We start from the raw sequence: 1,060 nt of genomic DNA, 5'->3' as shown, positions 1-1,060 counted from the left end.
ACTAATCTATTTAGTTGATTATATTTAAAGAAAAAATTAATTAAACTCTTTTAATCTATGCTTAATTACTATATTTTATTAATTTTATATTACAAAATAATTAAGTATAATCTTAAGTAGATAAGATAGTCATTTGTAGTTATTATTAATGAGAAATTTAATTGTCTCTTTTCAATAAAGAAGTTTATTTTAAGCGAAAAAATAATTTTTCAAAGGTATGCGTTGGCACCTTATGATCATAATTGAGTTCAGGGGAGGGGTAGAGGAAAGAATGTATGTTATGTATATGTTGAACATAATTTGGTATATAATGAAAAACATATTAATGTATAAAAACAAAATTACAAAAATATTGTTTTAACTAAAGCGTACAATTTTTTTTTTAACTAAACAATATTTATTTTTAAAAATAAATCTGATAAACTATACGCACACAAAAACATTTTTTTCACTTTCCTTGGCAGCCAAATAGTTTGTGTTTTAGTAGTTCAAGGAGTTTGGGAAATATAAAAAAGTTAGTTTTGTTTGGAGGGAAAAGTATTGAGAAAATAAATGCAAAAATTAAAACAAGGATATTCTAGTCTTATAGTACTGTTAATATTTTTTGGGACCTTGAGTGGGTGTACTATAGAGATATTAATTAATTGGGATTTAATTTAGTGTTAAATTTCAACAGGAAAAATTTAACTCCAATGGTATGTTTAATTAAAGACCGTAAAATTTGCACTTCCTTCATTAACTAGCTAGGAGTTATTGAGATCATTTAATCCTATATGAAGTAAAAAAAATCCTAATTCATCAAGTGAAGTGGTAAAAGAAATTAAAAGATGGGAAGTAGATTGAGATTTTAAAATTTATGATTTTTATAGTAATTTTGGGTTAATATTATAATGACTAGATTTGTAGGCAAAGTTTATAGATATTTAGTAATTTTTGTAGTATATAATAAAGTCTGTGAAAACTACTAGGTTTACGTGAATTCGCTTTCGACTTTCTAGATTCAACATATATATACACATAAAGTCTTTGGGAAAAGATATTAGGTTTACCGTGAATTTGT

Source organism: Solanum tuberosum, unplaced genomic scaffold (assembly GCF_000226075.1).
Source record: "Solanum tuberosum cultivar DM 1-3 516 R44 unplaced genomic scaffold, SolTub_3.0 scf00021, whole genome shotgun sequence".
Lineage (NCBI taxonomy): Eukaryota > Viridiplantae > Streptophyta > Magnoliopsida > Solanales > Solanaceae > Solanum > Solanum tuberosum.
The sequence above is the reverse complement of the archived record's forward strand: the minus strand, read 5'-3'. Positions refer to the sequence as shown.